Source organism: Peromyscus maniculatus, chromosome X (assembly GCF_049852395.1).
Source record: "Peromyscus maniculatus bairdii isolate BWxNUB_F1_BW_parent chromosome X, HU_Pman_BW_mat_3.1, whole genome shotgun sequence".
Taxonomy (NCBI): domain Eukaryota; kingdom Metazoa; phylum Chordata; class Mammalia; order Rodentia; family Cricetidae; genus Peromyscus; species Peromyscus maniculatus.
This window is the reverse complement of record NC_134875.1, coordinates 20901344-20921807: the sequence shown is the minus strand read 5'-3', so window position 1 is coordinate 20921807 and position 20464 is coordinate 20901344. Positions and strand designations below refer to the sequence as shown.

The 20464-nt window shown below is 42.8% G+C and overlaps 1 pseudogene across 1 annotated transcript; it reads right to left on the bottom strand.

The window, feature by feature from the left end:
* Window positions 1–10203: 10203 nt before the first annotated feature.
* LOC143270725 (RE1-silencing transcription factor pseudogene) lies at window positions 10204–13598 on the bottom strand (annotated as a pseudogene). The gene is made up of 2 exons (XR_013047962.1): window positions 12256–13598; window positions 10204–10467 (listed from the first exon to the last, which is right to left on the bottom strand). The product of XR_013047962.1 is annotated as an RE1-silencing transcription factor pseudogene (transcript).
* Between the last annotated feature and the right edge of the window lie 6866 nt (window positions 13599–20464).

Genomic DNA, 20464 nt, shown 5'->3' with positions numbered 1-20464 from the left:
CAATATATCACCACAATGGCCCTACCTCAGCATCCTGAGGAGCTCACATACAGGATGTCCCTGCCTCAGCATCCTGAGGAACTCACATACAGGATGTCCCTGCCTCAGCATCCTGAGGAGCTGATGTTGCAGGCTTCCACTACCAAATTCAGTGTTTTTGCCTTTTTCAGGCAAGGAGCCTCTATGTAGTTTTGGATGAGAGGTTCCGAGAGGCAGACCAGATCCATGAGAGGTTACTAATAGCCCTGGCGGAGACCAGGCCTTAGTTTTGGTTCACTGGAACTGGCTGGAGCTGAGGGAGCAGTTTTCAAGAAGACCACAACTCAGGGGCAACCAATCAGCAGGCCCTGCACACCTGTAGGCTAGGATAGCTGTTTCTCCACAGCCTTCTGCTGCCTCAGCAGGTGCTCCACTATCTTCTGCTGGCTCAGCTTGTGCTCCACAGCCTTCTGCTGGCTCAGCAGGTGCTCCACAGCCTTCTGCTAGCTCAGCAGGTGCTCCACAGCCTTCTGCTGGCTCAGCAGGTGCTCCACAGCATTCTGCTGGCACAGCAGGTGGTGCTCCACAGCCTTCTGCTGGCTCAGCTGATGCTCCACAGCCTTCTGCTGGCTCAGCAGGTGCTCCACAGCCTTCTGCTGGCTCAGCAGGTGCTCCACAGCCTTCTGCTGGCTCAGCAGGTGCTCCACAGCCTTCTGCTGGCTCAGCTGGTGCTCCACAGCCTTCTGCTGGCTCAACAGGTGCTCCACAGCCTTCTGCTGGCTCAGCAGGTGCTCCACAGCCATCTGCTGGCTCAGCAGGTGCTCCACTATCTTCTGCTGGCTCAGCAGGTGCTCCACTATCTTCTGCTGGCTCAACAGGTGCTCCACAGCCTTCTGCTGGCTCAGCAGGTGCTCCACTATCTTCTGCTGGCTCAGCTTGTGCTCCACAGCCTTCTGCTGGCTCAGCAGGTGCTCCACAGCCTTCTGCTGGCTCAGCAGGTGCTCCACTATCTTCTGCTAGGTAAAGATAGCTCTCCATACCCTGCTGCTGGAGCATCTCCAACCTCTAGAGCCTCCCACCAATCAGCCCCCAGTCTAATCTTTCCTCCACCAACCAGCCCCAGATGAATCCCTCCTCCCCGGAATTTCCCTAACCCTGCTTAGAAGGATCCCGTAACCTTCTCTGGGAGGTCTCCATTTACTACCCCAATATGTTGGAAATTTTAATAAATGCTCTTGCTGATTGCATTCGTGACTTGCAGTCTTTTATGGGACCTCATGCAGTCCCTAACACTGGAGATTCTTCAGTCTGATATCTTCCTGCCTCTGCCTCCATCTAGACTGCTTGGATTACAGATGTGAGATACCACGTCCATCCTTTTGTTTTTCAATTCGTAGTTACTTTCTGTTCTGATTGTTTTTATGTCCTTAACACTCTCTTTCTGTGTTGCTTACTGACATTTAATTTTGGATCACTAGCTTGTGTTTTATTTTAGCATTTTTCCTTTTAGAGTGATACAATTTCTCCCTGTGTACTATTGAGCTAAATCCCTGAAGTTCTAATAGGCAGTATTTTCACTACTATTTCAATCTATGTATTTAAATTTTTCTTTGTGAGTTCTACATTTCATACATTTCTTAATGTGCTAATAGCACTTCAAATATCTATGGTTTCTAAATGCATTTTTCTTGGCATTTTCTAACAGTATTTTTCTCTGAATAAACTTTCTGAATTGAAGTTCATCATTTACATAGTGCTGTGCTCATTTTTTTTTTAAAAAAATCTATGCTTGGTAAGAATAGACATATTCTAATTTAGTACCACAGAATTCTAGATATGTGCGTTAAATTGAACTTATTGATCAACATTTAGTCTTTTGTTTATTTTGCTAATATATCTGTCTCTTTGGCTGCAAAGTCATTAAAGAACAGTTGGATATAAGGTAAAAGTCTTGTACAGTACAAAAATATTGTACTGTAAATTCTTCCTTTTATAGCTATCAATTTTACACACACACACACACACACACACACACACACACACACACACATTTGAGACAGTGTCTCACTGTGTAGTCTCGAATCCTCGAATTCTCTATGTAGAAGGCTAGCCTCAAACTCACAGAGTTCTGCATACTGCTGCCTCCTGAGTGCCGGGATTAAAAGCTTGCACCACTACCACTAGCTACATTTGTATTTTGGAAGTATAAACTTAAAATGTATAAATCTTCCTATGACTTGAGCTCTTAAGCATTATATATCGCTGTGGAATAATACTTTTGTACACTGTGAAGATTCATCACTCAGATTGGTTTAATAAAAAGCTGATTGACTGGTAGTCAGGCAGAAAGTATAGATGAGACACCAAACTAAGATAACTGGGAAGAAGGAGGGTAGAGTCAGAGGAACTATTAGCTAGACACAGAGGAAGTGGGACATGTACAAAATGAGGTAGCAAGTCATGAGACACATGGTGTAACTTAGACAAGAAATATGGGTTAGTTTGAGTTGTAATAGCTGGTTATTAATAAGCCTGAGATATTGACTGAGCATTTATAATTTGTATTAAGACTCTGGGTGGTTGTTTGGTTGCAGGCAGTCAGGACAAGAAAACTCCACCCACAGTATATTGACCATACTAATGCTTCTTGCATTACCTTCTGCAGTTGGTTATTTATAGAAGGAGAAGAGGAGGAAGAAAGAGTGTAAGAGACAGAGGGGGTGGAGGACACCAGGAGAACAAGGTCCTCTAAATCAAGTGAGCAAAGCTCATATGAACTCACAGAGACTGAAGCAGCATGCACAGGACCTGCACAGGTCTGCACCAGGTCCTCTATGTATATATCATGCCTTTCAGTTTAGGATTTTTTTTTTTTTAGATTTATTTATGTATGTATGTCTGCAGGCCAGAAGAGGGCACCAGATCTCATTACAGATGGTTGTGAGCCACCATGTGGCTGCTGGGAGTTGAACTCAGGACCTCTGGAAGAGCAGTCAGTGCTCTTAACCTCTGAGCCATCTCTCCAGCCCCCCAGTTAAGGATTTTTATGGGACTCCTGAGTGTGTGAACAAGTGGGTCTCTGATTCTAATGCTGCTCTTGGGGCTCTATTCCTTCTGTTGGCCTGCCTTGTACAACTTGGATGTGATTGCTTTTGTTTTATCTTATTATATTTATTTTGTTATGTTTTGTTGTTATCTCTTAGAAACCTATTCTTTTCTAATGAAAGACAGAAAGGGAGTCTATCCAGATGGGAGAGGTGGTGGGGCGAAACTGGGAGAAATAGAGAGGGGGAAATTATAATCAGGATATATTGTATGAGAAAAGAACCTATGTTCAATAAAAGGGGGAGAGAAAAATAAAATACCCTATTTTAATATTTATCACATACTTCTCAATTTGTTCACACTAGAAATTTCCATATAATCTATTTCAAGTGTGCCCTTATCCCATATGAGATAATATCTAATTATGTTTTATAATGTTATAATCTCCCACATCCTGATACATATAGTCCATTTACATTCACAGTACCCAACTCATCTGTATGGACCTACTGCCACCAATATACTTTATGAATTTTACCTTGTAGTTTCTTTATTCTCCTTTTATTTTCTGTGTAGAATTGTTTTTTTCCATCTTGTTTAATTCCATTTTCTTGTATAATATTAGAGAGACCAGCCTTAATATTAGACATCCCAGAGGCTCAGGAGAGAGAACTACTAACGGTGAGGACTATTTTCAGGAAATAGAATCTCAGCACACCGAGCTCTATCGTCCACTTGCTTTAATTCCTCTGGCATAACATCCTTTATACACAGCTTCAGTTCTGTTCTCATGTCTAGCTCCTTTCTTGCCTGATTTCTCTCTATACTTATCTATTGCTCCAACTAAGTTCTATCTTAATTCTCTCGTCTTAATTCTGCCTCATCTAGGTCCTTTTTACCTTGTTCTTACCCAGCTAGGACTTCCCCATCTGGCTCTTCCTCATCTTCCATCTTGTCCACGTGTACTCTCGGGTCAAAATCATCAGTATCCCTATCCATTCTCCAACTCTCCATTCTCTACGTTCCTTCTAAGTCTCCCAGGAATCCAGGTATAAACCCAAGCAATAGCAAGCCCCAGATCGAGCAAGGTCACCAGGCTTGCATTCTACAGGGTCATAAAGGCAGGTAAGAATTTTTCTCAGGCAGTGACCACCAGGCTTCCAGGGTCAACCAGAGGGGTAATAAGAATCACATAGAGGGGCAGTAATTGTTAATTATCATTTGCAACCCAAAAGGGAAATGACTAATGAATTAACTAAAGGCTAAATTCGGGTAATATCTAAGAAAAGGGATCTTATGTGCTCAACTATAATCTTAAATTTGATTGGTAGAAAATGTTAAGAATTTGTAAGTTGCTAGGTCAATGGGAGAAAATAAATCTGTCTTCTTTTTTCCTGTGGCTCCTATCTGTCCAAGCTATCTGCTGTTTTTCTGCAGGTGGGGGGAAGTGTGCTGGGTCGCTAGGCAACCTGTGCTCAGCTAGATGCCTCTGGTGATAGTTAAAGGGGGATCTGGAACTAGAGGTGAGATTTGGGAAAGAAGGAAGTAAAGCTTAATTGGCACATCCGCCAGGCCTTCTCAAACAGGTAGTCTGGACACAAGTCTGTCCTTAGAGAGTACAGAGGTGTCTCTGATAAGGTACTTTTTTCTGTCTGGGGATGGACCTGGCCGGATGCTGCCAGTGATGATAATTACAGGGACGCTTGAACTGGGGTTCTGGCTGTGCATAGCTGTCAGCCCACAAGGTTATCTAAATATTCCTTTAGTAGAGGGGAAATGGTGCCCAATAGATGATGGAAAAGCTACAATAGCACACAAGAAACTCATAGCAGGAAACGGGTGATAATCAAAAGCCAAATATCACCATGGCTCCTTGAGCCTCAGCTTGACCTCTGGAAGGCCCTTGGCTTCTTCCAGGTATTAGCTTTGTCATAATCAGCTGAAATCTTACTTTGTGTATTTTCGTGGCTTGAAGCACCATATTAATAGCTTTCTATTGGTTTGAAATGGATATACCATGTTCTTTCAGTAGTTATTGTTATATTTAATCATACATATTTAAAAGCCCCAAATTAGTATTTCAGCTCCCCATCCAAAATTTCTAAACAGTTTGAAGCATTTTAATTCCAATTACCTTCATTCTACTGATGTGTTATTAGTATCCGTTAATTATTTCTATGTTAACTCCTCTGATTGGATAGTGTTATTAATATGTAATTTCATAAAGTTACTTATGTACATATGTTCAGAGATCATAATTCCTTCTTGATTTTTAGACCATCTTTATCCTTGCCTTCCTTTTTTAAATTTATTTTATGTGCTCTGGTGTGAAGGTGTCAGATCCCCTAGAATTGGAGTTACCAACAGTTGTGACAGTGGGTGCTGGGGGTTGAACCTGGCTGGGTCCTCTGGTAGAGCAGCCAGTGCTCTTAACTGCTAAGCCATCTCTCCAGCACCATATCCTTGTCTTTCAACCTTAGAATTAACTTTTGTGAAGAGTTTTGAGTAGTAAAAAATCTTTTGTGCTTTTAGAAATTGTTTTTATTTTATCTGCATTTTAGAAGGTACCAAGTCTGGATTGAAGGACTAAGGAGATCTTTCAGAGATTAAAATAACTTACTGCTCTTACATAGGACCAGGGTTCAGTTCCCAGAACCTACATGGTAGCGATCAAGCATTAGTAACTCCAACTCCAGAGGATTCAACGGTCTCTTCTGGCCTCAGCTAGCAATACACAAATACGGTGCACATACATATACATACATACATACATACATTCACACACACACACACACACACACACACACACACACACACACACACATACACCGCAGGCAAAATACACATATACATCAACTAAAAACATTTTTAAATTCTGGATTGATATCTACTTTTATTTAGAACTTTATAGACACCTCCTCTGTCAGTGTTAAGAGGTCTGTTTGTTTCTTCTTAGGTGAACTATATGCAACCCGGGGCCTGTCTTTTTTCACATAGGAGCTCTAGACCCATGTTCCCTTTACCTGCTTGGGAACACATGTTCTGGTACCTGTCTTCTGGTCCTCCCTCTGCCCCGTCTCTTCAGGTAGGCATCCTAGACTTGCATCGACAACTTCCCCAGCCCACCTTCCTGAGAACAAGTTCTAAGCTGAGCACCTTGTCCAGACTTGGGAGTAGTGGCTGTGATAGTCTTCTAACTCTAAAAATGGTCTGCTACTGGACTTCTAAACTTCACTTAGTTTGAGCTGATCCAGTCCTACTTCTGCTACCCCATTTGAACATCAACACTGAATTCTCCTAGACTGACCACTACCAAGCTGCTCTTCAAACTGACAAGGTGAGGTAACAGGAAACAGACTGAAATGTCTACTCAACAAAAGGGAGGCAAGAAATAATACCAATAAATACTACCAATAACCTAACTCCAGATGCCTAGGTCTTGTTGCACAAACAGAAACAGGAATAACAATAAGACTGCCAAAGCTTAGCACGTCCATAGTCATTCCTGAGAAAAGTAACCTAGATGACATATAGGTGACCTAAACTATTAGAATTCCTTTTTCTAGGTCATCATATCTTCTCTGGCTGATTTGTTTTTGTGTTGGGTAGACTCATTGCAGTTTGTTTAGGTGCCATTTATCCATGTTGGTTCTTCCTACATAGGTACATTTCATTTGTTTCATGGAATCTAATTTGAAACAGAAGATTGCCAGCAATTACCACTTCATCCTATTTATTATGGCAATTAAATTGTGTTGGACTTGTCTGTACTTAACTTCTATGGGATATATATTGTTACATAATAGGCCTCTCTGAAAGTTACTGACTTGAAGCAAATATTATCTCATTTGTTCAGAATTCTGTAAGTCAACATTTTAGGGTGATCCCACCTATAACTTATATGGTTGTCAGTACCTGGCAGATGCAAAGGGACCTGATGATCTATTATAAGTTCATTTACATGTTTGGGGTATTCTGGCTCTCCGGGATGCTATCTCAGACTCTTTCTCATCCTCATTACTTTTCTCCCAGATGAAGCTAAAAAGAAGGCAAACCCTGAGCACTCTTCCAGTCTCTGTGTTCAGACATTCTCTCAAAGAAGTAAAACAGCCCATAAAAGCTGGGCGATGGTGGCACACACCTTTAATCCCAGCACTTGGGAGGCAGAGGCCGGCAGATCTCTGGATTCCAGGCCAGGGCTACACAGAGAACCCTGTCTCAAATAAAGCAAAACAAAACAAACAAACAAAACCCCAGCCCACAACCAGCTTCAAAGAGTGGAGAAAGAATTCTGTTAATGTGTGAGGCTCAAGGTTCTGGTTTTTATTTGTTTGTTTTTTTTATTTTTTTATTTTTTATTTTTTGGTTTTTCGAAACAGGGTTTCTCTGCGTAGTTTTGCGCCCTTCCTGGAGCTCACTCGGTAGCCCAGGCTGGCCTCGAACTCACAGAGATCCGCCTGGCTCTGCCTCCCGAGTGCTGGGATTAAAGGCGTGCGCCACCACTGCCCGGCTTGTTTTTGTTTTTAATAATATCTTGGTCTGTGGCATACTGCAGCCGGGGTCTGCCTCGATGTCAGTGGCTCGGGTTACTTAGCGGGAGTTCCCACAAAGCTTTGCAGCTGGTTTGATTGTAGAATTTTAGCACCTGGGCCTTGATCTGCCATTTGTGACTGCTACCTTTTGTACCTGCTACCTTCTGTTTGAAGTATATAAATCTTTTTTCCATTTAATATTTTTATTTAAAAAGTTTCTTTTTAAATAATTTTATCTTTTGAAATTAATAGAATTATGTAATTTCCCCCTCCCTTCTTCTCACTTCAAACCTTCCCCTTGTACAACCCTCCATTTGCTCTCTTTTATAAAAACACATCTAATGGGGCTGGTGATTTTTGTGTCATTGGGACAAAGCACTTGCCACCAAGCCTAATAACTAGAGACAACTGTTAGCAGTCAGGCATTTACACAGACCTGCCCTGGGGGCCCTCGGAGGACACGGCAGCAGCAGCAGCCAAGATGTGATCCTGCATGCTCCTTATGTGCATGTGCTACATCCCCTTCTAAAGAGCAAGCCCTTCTCACCCCACTCTCTCCTCCTTCTGCTGTCAGTTAGAGGCCATCTCTGCACCCCCACACACAAAAAACTATGTGAGCTCTGTTGCATGGTATGACTTTGTGGAGCCCCTTGGCTCCAACCTGCTCATATTACCTTCTGCAATTAAACTATTACTACAACCTCAACTGATCCCTGAGATCCACATGGTAGATAGAATTGTCCTTTAACCTTGCATATGTACTAGTGAATAAATAAGAATATAATAAAAAATTACTGAAGACAGGATTTCACTGTGTAGCTTTGGATGATCTGGAACATGCTGTGTAGATCAGTGTGGCCATGAACACAGAGAGATTGTCTGCAATGCGATGGTCCTTCTGTGTGCTGTGAATTTGTGTTGCTCCAATTAGTCAGGAGAAAAGAAGAGTTCTGGAAAGAGGAAGAGCTGAGTCAGGAGTCACCAGCCAGACATAGAGGAAGCAAGATCCCAAGGCAGAACTGAGAAAAGAAACCAAGCAACGTGGCTAAATATAAATAAGAATTATGAGTTAAATTAGGTGTAAGATCCAGTCAGTAATAAGCCTGAGTTAATGGCCAAGCAGTTATAATTAATATAAGCCCGTGTGTGTGTGTGTGTGTGTGTGTGTGTGTGTGTGTGTGTGTGTGTGTTTTACTTTCATGTAGCCTAACTAAGCATGGAAAAATTGAAACTTTTGTTGAGCCAAGATCTCCCTATGTATCCCTGGCTAGCTGCCCTGAAACTTGCTCTGTACACGAGGCTGTCCTTGAACTCAAAGAGATCCACCTACCTCTGTCTCCTGAGTGCAGGGGTTAAAAGCATGCACCACTATGCTGGGCTGACTTTTTATAACTTTTTTTTTGTTTTTTAGAACTTTATTTCAATGTAACTATATGCATAAGAAATACACTCATATTGGTTAATAGAATGCAATTATGTTTAACTTATCCTACACAATCTTGACCAGAAACTTGGTACATGGTTTAAATTTTCAAAAAAAGAAAAACAAAAACTGCAATCTGGTTTATTTCTATCTATTACAAATGTATAAAATATCCTCCATCAACGCTGCTGATAGCAGCAGAACCTTGAGAAATATACCTTTGGTTTGCCTCAGAAAAGGAACACATATTGCACTATAAAGTTTATAAAATTGGCGCAAAACATTGTGGTAATGTTACAATACCAGTTTTAAGAGTTCAGTAACTAATGGGGAGCCGATGGGATACATGCAGAACTGTGAAAGCGATCTCACTTAGCCAGCTGTACGCGTAGACTGTAAATCTACATTCAGATCATTTCTGGACTAAGACTATCAGCTCAGTTTATCTGTTGAGGTCAACCAGGAAACCCTAGAATATACCTTGATTTTTGCAAAAAACAAAATAGGGGGAGGGGTTTCTTCAGCATTTCAGTCCACGAGTAACAGTATCCTAACAGGCAAAGTGTTCTCTCACTGTCAACATAGAATGAACTGCTGCTGGAGGTCAACTTGGGCTTTAATTTGCATTAGCACTTACATGCATAGTAGTCCAAGTTGTTGACCTCATGACTTTAAAAAGTAACTCTAAAAAAGTAAAATGGCCCTTCTTGGAAGACTAAAGAAAGACATCCAGCCACAGTTGTAAAAAGTCTCATCAAAACAATGTACTCTTTTATGAATTACGCCTCAATTTAAAAAAAAAAAAGTGTAGCCCCAAATAAGAAGCAGCTCTGAAAAAGAAAATATAACTTAAGATATTTGAAAAAAACAAGGTGAATACAGGTTCAAAAATAATTAAGATACATTTTCCTAAGGCTACCTAGAATTAGGCTTTAAAGAATTCTACCATTTCAAGTTTACCACTAGTTACTAGATACCAATTTACAAACAAGATGTTCACTTTTTTTGTTCCTTTATCAAGAGAAAAATCTACCTTCAGACTCTGAGGGTGGTGATGGGGAGGGACTAGAAAACAAGATTCAAACAATCCCATGCAAATACCACATTTTTCAAATGGAAGAACTCCAAATAGCACTAGAAGTTCCAATCACTAAGACACTTTCCATTGAAATGATTTAAGTTCAAATACATGGCACCAAGGTTTAGGCCTAATACAGGCCTGACAACCAAGTCCTTGTTTTCTGGAAGAAAGGCCTCAAAAGTCCCACTCAATTCCACATAACAATGCTTCAAAGATCAATTAGGTTTTCATTTCCTTAATATTTTTGTTTTTGACTTCTAATCTTAAAGACTAGATTAAAACTTAGCTCAATTCCCAGAAGGCATTGCTTCCCTTTGCTCTATGAAAGAGTCCACCAAGACCTCTTCCTCAAAACCATCTAGCCCCCAGCCTCCAGCCTGTGTTTGTGATGCATCTTTCTCAACATCCTGAAAAGGTAATGTAGGTAAAATATGTTCATAAACATTAAAACTAGTTGTTAGAAAGACGTAACTAGCTTTATAATTTAAGTTTTAAAACATAAATACTTGCAGCTTGATCTGCACTGACAATGATTGTCGGAGCCTAGAATTCAACATTTACAAATTCTCATCCACACACACAAAACACACTATTATCACACAACTTGTGTCTTGAGAGAATCTTCTGCTTTTTAAATCTTTGGCCTCCCAGTCAATCCCAAGTTCAACCAACTTTAACTAAAACTTCACTCAGAATTTCACCAAGCTTTTCACCCACACATTAATGCTTATTGTATCTTTCATCAACTGTCAAAATCTGAAGCCTGCTCAGAGATCGCCAGGTAAAAGAAAATAAATGAAATACACAGAGGTTATTTCAAAACAGAACATGACCATCAAAAAAAAAAAAAAAGTCACGATTCCCGATTGGGATCATCCTTTGTTTACTACCAGTAAGAAAAATCCCACGTTGGACTATTTCACACTCCGGCATTGGCCAAAGGACACGAGAGCTGGTTCTGGAGCATGCAGTTTCTCACACAGGTGTCCCCAGAGGAACACCAGGGACAAAGTCACGTGAGGCCTCTCCGGTACAGAGGCTGTCTCACAGGGGCAGCGAGGACACCCACTAGTTTGTGGAGATCCCTGAGAAAGTATGATTCTTAAAATCTAGACTGTACATAATTCACATCAGCCCTGTTCAGGTACTCACTGGAAGAAAGATGCAGCTGTTTGCCAGAACTCAGTACTCCACTCTAGATCAGCCATGTGGCCATGATGGCTTTCTCACAAGTGATATTCTCTAGTTTAAAGGATAATTATGTTGGGCTACAGATTTGCTATTTCCAAGGATGACTTGGAGTTCATCACTCATCACTTGATTTAAGTAACCATCCCAACATCAACCATCTATTGAAAAAAGAAACTCTTCAAAGAATGACTTCTCACTCTGTAAGAAATAAGCTAGAAACAGCAAAGTAAAAAAAAAACTCTAATGGCTGATACTGAGATTAAATTGTGTTCAATATGGGATCTAGTGGCTTACTGCAAAAGCTAGACCCGGAGAGCTGTAGAATTACACATATGCTCACCATCAAAATAACTTACATGAAACTGCTTCTGGCATAGATCAAGAGGTTAAGATTAAAAAAATAAAAACAATGGATTGAACCTGCATGTTCCATTGCTCATAAACTTGCACACACTATTGTTCTGCAAAAAAGACAACTGCAACAAAGAAAAATGGCCCTTTTGCAAACAAGCCTAAAAGTAACCCCCAAAAAGAAAAAAAATAACATGCATATATGTATAAAGTGTTACTATTAAACACAATGCTATCTCTAGGGGGAGAATTAACTGCATAGGTTAAAAAAGAAAAACAAAAAACCATGTGCAACATCTTAAGCCAGTAAAGCACCAAAATAAAAAAAAAATTAAAAAACCCACCAAAAATCACTTTTCATAATGATTAACATAGAAGCACAAAATATCGACCATAAGTCAGGAAGCAATTACCTGGACAGATACAATGTCCACTGTTGAAAGAATTTTTCTTCAATTTAAATGTCTTTTCTCATCTCTAAAGAAACCTTAAAGTGCTAACTTTACTTATATAAAGCAGGCAAATTCTTCAAGTAATTTGCTACGCCAATTTTTATCAGCCTAAACAAGGAACTAAAAATAGCAAGTGAAGTGAAAAGGGCAGAACACCCGACCGGTTCCACACAGGTAGACACCCTGGAGAACGTCACCTACCATCCCGCCTTTCTTCACTGCACTGCACAAGCTAACAGATTAAGTATCTGTTTTTCTTACATTAACTCCCTAGGATTTGCTAAGGTTTTTGCAAGTCACTAGGTAACACATACAGTCCTAAGGAAATAATGTCACTTAAAAATCAGCACTGGACACTAATTAAAGCGAGCTTGTGTGTGTCTACTGCCTTAAACTAAAAGTGAGGCATTGCTTACAAACTGTGACGAGCCGCCCTCCACCGGCCGGCTCACTACTCCTGCCCCTCGGCTGCTTTTTCAAGGAAGTATACATTAACCAGATGGCGATTGAGGTGCTTGCTGTAATCCTTTTCCTTTCTGAAAGACCGATCACAGAAAATACAAACAAACTCTCCCTCGGTTATTTTAACTGCCAACCCCTCCTTCCCACTTTTTGAACTTGCTTCTTGTGGCACTGGCCGAGCCCCATGCAGCCCAGAATCATCACTTCCCTCGGACATTTTATCACTCAGGTCACTTCCATCATGGCTGTGAATGCCTTCATCTTCATCAATGTCCGGTGACTCGTTTTCAGCCAAAGTGATAGGAGGCGAGGCCGTTACGGTTGGTGATGGGACAGGAGCCAATGGTGACGCCAGTTCGGGTGCTGAGGCTTTCACAGGGACACTGTCTGGGTTCTGCTCAGTGTCCACTTCCATTTCACAAAGCCCAGCTGAACCAGTCTGACACTTAGCATGTAACGTTTCACCACCTGACCCATTTGAGTTTTGTTCCGAGGATAAGACACTGGTAGATTCCTTGGGAGCAGCAAGCATAGCTAGACTCTTGCCAGCTTCCTCTGTTCCCACTTTCTTGAGAGGGGCCATTTTATTTCCTTCCCCATCAGAGCCAATTTCTTGGTCCTTGGGTGTCTCGTCTCTTCTTGAATTTCCCTTTGGAAGATCCTGTGCGCGCCTGCTTCCCTTCAGAAGCTGGCTATCTCTAACAGGCACTAAGCCAACTTCAATAAGGACTTGCTCCTGCCGCACCACCTCACTCCGCATGCCCGACTCCTCCTTGGTACTCTCTTTTCGGGGAGAAGACCTTTTGGTGACTGGTTTCACTTGAAGAGGTGGCTCCATGACAGCAGGAGGCTCCTTCTGAACAGATCCCATGTGAGGAGGCCCTGTCTGAGCAACCTCCACCTGAGCATGGTCCAAAGGACAAAGCAGCTTCTTCTGACAATGTCCCCGCTGAGACTCCATGGGAGGAGGCGGCTCCCTCTGATCAGGCTCCATGGGAGGAGGCGGCTCCCTCTGATCAGGCTCCATGGGAGGAGGCAGCTCCCTCTGAGCAGGCTCCATGGGAGGAGGAGGCTCCATCTGATCAGGCTCCATGGGAGGAGGCTGTTCCTTCTGAGTAAGGTCCATGGGAAGAGGCTGCTCCATCTTTGGAGGCTCCCTGGGAGGAGGCGGCTCCCTCTGAGGAAGCTCCAGGGGAGAAGGCAGCTCCCTCTGAGCAAGCTCCAGGGGAAGAGGCAGCTCCCTCTGAGGAGGCTCCAGGGGAGAAGGCAGCTCCATCTGAGCAGGCCCAGTCTGAGCAATATCCATGGGAGAAGGAAGCCCGGGCTGAGTAGAGCCTGTAGGGGTGACCACCACCTGAGTGAGCGCAGGACCTGAAGAGACCTCCTCCTGAGCCAGCTCCATGGAAGGAGGCTCTGCCAGAGCCATCTCCTTCTGCGTCTCCTGAGCAGGTCTGCTGCCTTTCTCACTTGACTTATCTTTTTGAGGTTTCTTCTTTGCACCTTTTTTAATGGAAGTATTTTGCTTTTTATTGTCCCCCTTAGTCTCTTCCGTCTTGCCGTCATCCTTTGGCACCTCTGTACTATTTTTGGATTTGCTTTCCATTTTTTTTTTCTTTTTTGTCACTGGTTCCTCGTTCACAGGCTCATCTGACAGATGGGCTTCAGCATCCACCTTTCTTTTCTTCTTCTTGGCTTTACTGACTTTTTCTTTATTATTTCCTTTATGTACATCTATGTGTTTCGTCTCTGCTGCCTTAGTCTCCGTCGCGGATTTCTGAGTTCTGGTAGTTACCTGGACCACTGAGGCATTGCCACAAGACTTCTTCTCCTTTGAAACATCCTTTTTCTCTAGATATTAGGATAGCTACACCAGCTTGTTTCTTAGGTCCATTTGCTTGGAAAGCCTTTTCCCAGCCCTTTACTCGGAGATAGTGTCTGTTTTTGAAGTTGAGGTGTGTTTCTTGTATGCAGCAGATGGATGGGTTCTGTTTTCTTATCCATTCTGTTAGCCTGTGTCTTTTTATAGGTGAGTTGAGACCATTGATATTGATGGATATTAATGACCAGTGATTGTTAATTCCTGTTATTTTTTGTGGTTGTGTTGTGTTGTCCTTCTGTGGTGTATGTTGGTGTGGGATTATCTATTGCTTGATTTTTCATAGATGTGTTTAGCTTCTTTGGGTTGAATTTTCCCTTCTAGTGCTTTCTGTAGGGCTGGGTTTGTGGACAGGTATTGATTAAATCTGGTTTTATCCTGGAATATTTTGTTTACTCTGCCTATGGTGATTGAGAGTTTTGCTGGGTATAATAGTCTGGGTTGGCATCCGTGGTCTCTTAGTGTCTGCATGAGATTTGTCCATGATCTTCTAGCTTTCATAGTCTCTATTGAGTAGTCTGGTGTTATTCTGATGGGTTTGCCTTTATATGTTACTTGGTCTTTTTCCTTTGCAGCTCTTAATATTTTACTTTGTTCTGTGTGTTTAGTGTTTTGATTATTATGTGGTGAGGGGACTCTTTTTTTTTTGGATCCAGCCTATTCGGTGTTCTATAAGCTTCTTGTATCTTCATAGGTATTTCTTTCTTTAGGTTAGGAAAGTTTTCTTCTATGATTTTGTTGAATATATTTTCTGTGCCTTTGAGTTGGTATTCTTCTCCTTCTTCTATCCCTATTATTCTTAGGTTTGGTCTTTTCATGGTGTCCCAAATTTCCTGGACATTTTGTGTTACGACTTTTTTGTCTTTAGTGTTTTCTTTGACTGACGAATCTATTTTCTCTATCGTGTCTTCAGTGTCAGAGATTCTCTGTTCCATCTCTTGCAATCAGTTGGTTATGCTTGTTTCTGTAGTTCCTGTTCATTTAGTCAGGATTTCTATTTCCAGCATTCCCTCAGCATGTGTTTTCTTTATTGTCTCAAATTCATTTTTCAGAACTTGGAATGTTTCTTTCATCTGTTTAATTGCTTTTTCTTGCCTTGATTTGATTTCTTCCCATTTTTTGTTCGTTTTTTCTTCCATTTCATTAAGGGAGTTTTTTATTTCCTCTTTAATGGAGTTTTTCATTTCCTCTTTAAGGGAAGTTTTTATTTCCTCTTTAAGGGAGTTTTTCATTTCCTCTTTAAGGGAAGTTTTTATTTCCTCTTTAAGGTAGTTTTTCATTTCCTCTTTAAGGAAAGTTTTTATTTCTTCTTTGAGGGAATGTTTTATTTCTTCTCCAAGGGCCTCTATCATCTTCTTAAAGTCATTTTTAGGGTTGATTTCTTCTGTTTCTTCTGTCATGGTATATTTAGGTCTTGCAGGTGTAGAATCACTAGGTTCTGATGTTGCCATATAGGTCTTTATGTTGTTGCCTGTATTTTTGCACTGGCGTCTACTCATCTCTTCCTCTGTGCGGTGCAGGTGGTGTTGGTGTCTGAGAGTGCCTCTCTTGTTCTAATTTTTAGTCAGGGTTTAGTAGGGGTTCTTGGTTAAATTGGTGCTATTGGGCTGTTTCTTCAGGGACAGCTGATTTCAGTCGGTGAATTATGTACTTAGGATTCTGGTGATCTGGTTTGGTGGCTGGGTAGCACCCGTGAACGATACTTCTTGTTCATTGCCCTTTATGCAAAAACAGCTCTCTAGATGGAGCTGTTTATATATGTTATTATCTCTCAGCTTCTTATGGGCAGTTTCCATGCTGGGGTGGAATGTAAGTCTGCTTATTGTGACAGATTTCAGGAGGGTCCTTTTCAGAGTTGTGTCTGGTTTGCATGATATCTGTCTTTAAACAGTTTCACACTCAGTCTGAGAAAGGAGTAAGTCTGTCTAGGCAGCCTTCTGCAGATAGTTTTGAGGTTGGAAAATACTTGGTTTGAGATTCGGCTTTCTTCTGGGTGTTTGGGTGTGTTATCACTTGCTGTCTTTTGTTTGTTTGTTTGTTATTTCTTTCTAAAATTCTTGAGTCCTAGACCTTTTTGCCATCTTTCCACTTTTTATAATTTCCTTTTGTAACTTCCGGCACCATTGAGTGGGCTTTTTGCTGTAGCTAGCAGAGTGGATCAAGGGACTATGGATCTATACCATTTTTCCAGCCTGGGCCACAAACACTAGTTTATGTATTTCATTAAAGTCATTGTTACTGACCATCCTCTCTACTCCTTTAGATTTTCTTTTCTATGAAACACCTGACTGATGCTTTTCTTTATATGAACAGGGTTAAAGCCTGGAGATGACATGGAAAATGATCAGCCTGTATCTGCCTCTACATCAGAAATAGAAGCAAGACCATCAAAAGTGTCAAAGGCCAGAAAGAAAGCTGCCCAGAAAAAAACCAACAGGAAAAGCCATGCAGATACACGCAGGGTGCAGGAACATGATCAGGCTCTTCCAGGGAGGAAAAGGACGTTAGCTTCAGTCTGTAAACAACGGCAACAAAAACCTTTTAAGTGTCAGGAGTGTGGGAGAGGCTTCAGAGTTCCTTCTGAGCTTGCTAGGCACCATAGAGTCCACATCAGAGAGAAGCCTTTTTCATGTCAGCAGTGTGGCCGTAGCTTCAGGTGGAAGTCAGATCTCAAACTGCATATCCTGTCACACCAAGGAATCAAGCTCTATCAGTGCTCCTGGTGCCAGAAAAGCTTTACTCAAAGCACCACCTTACATACACACCAAAGAATTCACACAGGAGAGAAACCCTTTAAGTGTCTGCAATGTGGGAAGGCTTTCACTCAGGACTCTCACCTCCGGAACCACCAGGTAGTCCACACTGCCGAGCAGCCCTATGCGTGTAGCCTGTGTGAGAGAAAGTTTAACAGGAAGTCAAGCCTTCTCAGACACCGGAACATACATGGTCAGGTCAACACCTAGAGCAGCCAGCCAGAGGGAAACGAGCAGTGCTGTGACCGACTGGAGAAAAGATTAGGCGTTTCCCAATGAGCATGTGTTATGAACAGGAAACTTGGGAGAGCTATGTTTTGTAGCACAGAAAGGAATCTACATTGCTCCCCAGTCCCGGCACTTAGATTTCAGTGTTTGCACAAAATTGCCATTACTCGATACGTTATGAATAAAGAATGAAAACTTGGTTGTCAACCTGTCTGCAGTTATGTTTTCTCTAACACTATCCTCAGGTGTCAGGTGCCACGAACCCTGCACTCATTCTTCGAACTTCCTCAGAGGAGACATAAAGCACCATTGCAGTCCCCGGGAAGTGAGTTCAGAGAGGATTACTATGTGAGGGACATCTTCAGCACCTCTGATTTTAGTCTCCATAGACAACCAAGCTCCTGAATCAGGGCCATTTACTCATGAACAGGAAGGGAGGGTTAGTGTTTTCCCTAGCGTAAGTGTTCCCAATGTCCTTGTTCTCCCGAGTTCTTACTACTATTGTGTTCTTTGAAGAAGTTTGGGGAGCAAGAGAAGACCTGAAAGCCAACACAAACCTACGAACCTTACAAGCATTTGCACTCCTATTGCAATTCTCTATGTGCACAGTTCTGTCTGTGTGCACAGTTCTCTGTGTGCACAGTTTTCTGTGTGCACAGGTCTCTCTGTGTGCACAGTTCTCTGTGTGTGCAGTTCTCTCTGTGTGCACAGTTCTCTGTGTGTACAGTTCTCTGTATGCACAGTTCTCTCTGTGTGCACAGTTCTCTCTGTGTGCACAGTTCTCTCTGTGTGCACAGTTCTCTCTGTGTGCACAGTTCTCTGTGTGCACAGTTCTCTGTGTGCACTGTTCTCTGTGTGTACAGTTCTCTCTGTGTGCGCAGTTCTCTGTGCACAATTCTCTGTGTGCACAGTTCTCTGTGTGCACAGTTCTCTCTGTGTGCACAGTTCTCTGTGTGCACAGTTCTCTGTGTGCACAGTTCTCTGTGTGCACAGTTCTCTCTGTGTGCACAGTTCTCTGTGTGCACAGTTCTCTGTGTGTACAGTTCTCTGTGTGCACAGTTCTCTGTGTGTACAGTTCTCTCTGTGTGCACAGTTCTCTGTGTGTGCAGTTCTCTGTGTGCACAGTTCTCTGTGTGCACAGGTCTCTGTGTGCACAGTTGTCTGTGTGTGCACAGTTCTCTGTGTGTACAGTTCTCTCTGCACAGTTCTCTCTGTGTGCACAGTTCTCTGTGTGCACAGTTCTCTGTGTGTGCACAGTTCTCTCTGTGTGCACAGTTCTCTGTGTGTACAGTTCTCTGTGTGCACAGTTCTCTGTGTGCACAGTTCTCTCTGTGTGCACAGTTCTCTGTGTGTGTGCACAGTTCTCTGTGTGCACAGTTCTCTGTGTGCACAGTTTTCTCTGTGTGCACAGTTCTCTCTGTGTGCACAGTTCTCTCTGTGTGCACAGTTCTCTGTGTGCACAGTTCTCTGTGTGCACAGTTCTCTCTGTGTGCGCAGTTCTCTCTGAGTGCACAGTTCTCTCTGTGTGCACAGTTCTCTCTGTGTGCACAGTTCTCTCTGTGTGCACAGTTCTCTGTGTGCACAGTTCTCTGTGTGCACAGTTCTCTCTGCACTGTTCTCTGTGTGTACAGTTCTCTCTGTGTGTACAGTTCTCTGTGTGCACAGTTCTCTGTGTGCACAGTTCTCTCTGTGTGCACAGTTCTCTGTGTGTGTGCACAGTTCTCTGTGTGCACAGTTCTCTGTGTGCACAGTTTTCTCTGTGTGCACAGTTCTCTCTGTGTGCACAGTTCTCTCTGTGTGCACAGTTCTCTGTGTGCACAGTTCTCTGTGTGCACAGTTCTCTCTGTGTGCGCAGTTCTCTCTGAGTGCACAGTTCTCTCTGTGTGCACAGTTCTCTCTGTGTGCACAGTTCTCTCTGTGTGCACAGTTCTCTGTGTGCGCAGTTCTCTGTGTGCACAGTTCTCTCTGTGTGCGCAGTTCTCTCTGAGTGCACAGTTCTCTGTGTGCACAGTTCTCTGTGTGCACAGTTCTCTGTGTGCACAGTTCTCTCTGTGTGCACAGTTCTCTCTGCACTGTTCTCTGTGTGTACAGTTCTCTCTGTGTGTACAGTTCTCTGTGTGCACAGTTCTCTGTGTGCACAGTTCTCTCTGTGTGCGCAGTTCTCTGTGTGTGCACAGTTCTCTCTGTGTGCACAGTTCTCTGTGTGCACAGTTCTCTGTGTGCAGTTCTCTGTGTGCACAGTTCTCTGTGTGCACAGTTCTCTCTGTGTGCACAGTTTTCTCTGTGTGCACAGTTCTCTGTGTGCACAGTTCTCTGTGTGCACAGTTCTCTGTGTGCACAGTTCTCTCTGTGTGCACAGTTCTCTGTGTGCACAGTTCTCTCTGTGTGCACAGTTCTCTGTGTGCACAGTTCTCTCTGTGTGCACAGTTCTCTGTGTGCACAGTTCTCTGTGTGCAGTTCTCTGTGTGCACAGTTCTCTGTGTGCACAGTTCTCTGTGTGCACAGTTCTCTCTGTGTGCACAGTTCTCTCTGTGTGCACAGTTCTCTCTGTGTGCACAGTTCTCTGTGTGCACAGTTCTCTGTGTGTGCACAGTTCTCTGTGTGCACAGTTCTCTGTGTGTGCACAGTTCTCTGTGTGTACAGTTCTCTCTGTGTGCACAGTTCTCTCTGTGTGCACAGTTCTCTGTGTGTGTGCACAGTTCTCTCTGTGTGCACAGTTCTCTCTGTGTGCACAGTTCTCTCTGTGTGCACAGTTCTCTGTGTGCACAGTTCTCTCTGTGTGCACAGTTCTCTGTGTGTGTGCACAGTTCTCTCTGTGTGCACAGTTCTCTGTGTGCACAGTTCTCTGTGTGCACAGTTCTCCGTGTGCACAGTTCTCTGTGTGCACAGTTCTCTGTGTGCACAGTTCTCTCTGTGTGCGCAGTTCTCTATGTGCACAGTTCTCTGTGTGCACAGTTCTCTCTGTGTGCACAGTTCTCTCTGTGTGCACAGTTCTCTGTGTGCGCAGTTCTCTGTGTGCACAGTTCTCTCTGTGTGCACAGTTCTCTGTGTGCACAGTTCTCTGTGTGTGCACAGTTCTCTGTGTGTACAG